Source organism: Branchiostoma floridae, chromosome 1 (genome assembly GCF_000003815.2).
Source record: "Branchiostoma floridae strain S238N-H82 chromosome 1, Bfl_VNyyK, whole genome shotgun sequence".
Lineage (NCBI taxonomy): Eukaryota > Metazoa > Chordata > Leptocardii > Amphioxiformes > Branchiostomatidae > Branchiostoma > Branchiostoma floridae.
Window position 1 is genome coordinate 14084070 of NC_049979.1, and position 988 is coordinate 14085057.

At 39.8% G+C, this 988-nt stretch overlaps 1 protein-coding gene across 1 annotated transcript in view; it reads left to right on the plus strand.

The window, feature by feature from the left end:
- The window catches only part of LOC118415767 (follistatin-related protein 1-like), a gene marked incomplete in the record, with an annotated part of 20581 nt that overhangs the window by 11474 nt on the left and 8119 nt on the right, over positions 1-988 (plus strand).

Sequence of the window (988 nt, forward strand, 5' to 3'; positions counted from 1 at the left end):
TGCAAGAGCCATATAACTTCTGTCAGCTTGCAAAAAGTGAGCAAATTTAGTTGCTGCAGTCATAATTAATTGCTGCTGCTATGCTGGCAAGCAGTACTAATGCTTATTTGACACTGCTCTTGTAATTCTAAGATTCATGTAACCAGTTTTCTTGAGCTTGGAATCCCAAAATTGGACATAAGTCTTTATGAGGATCTGTCGATATTTAGAAGAACAGTTACAGATCATACTCATGCCATTTCCTAAATGAGCCAGGTTCATGCCCCCACCTGATATGGATGTACTGTGCCATAGTCATGTGACCATAATGATGTTATCTGGAAAATATTACAATTTTAAGAAATATAGGATAGCCAGACAAATCTACCCAGGTTTAAGTCTACCCAAGGACTTGAGCTACCCTAGATTCTTTGTGGTTTTGATGAAGAAGTGAAATTGAGAAGTTTAGAGTAAGATATTCAAGCCAAGTCACATGAATGAATCTGAAATGACAGCATGCTGTACTTTTGTGGTTGTCACAAATACGATAAGAAAACTATGTGGCACTTTGCAGAGCACTTTAGCCTGGGGCTGTCCCATGAAAATCAAACTAACAAACCTGAAAATCTATAGATGAATCTGAAAAAGGTTTCATGAATTTTTTAAGGAATGGAAATTTTGGAATAGGAGCTAAGGGCATGTCAATGAGTAGGTTCCCATCTATCAATCCTCAATGTTGTCATCTTCTTGTAAGGAAGGACGTTTTGTTTCTTGTTGGCCATGTTGTGCAACCATTGTCTTTTTCTTTGAACAGTCCTAATTGTGTGCGTAACAAAGATGCACTAATTGTAGTTCCACTCCTGGAGTGTAGGCCTGCAACTCTTACACATTGTTGAGCACTGACATACACTGTGCCCACTATGCAGCTGTGCAGCGCAGTGCCTTGTTTTGCTGCTGGTAACATGTCGTTTGTCACTGAGATGCTAGCCTGTGCTGCATGGCCACTTCT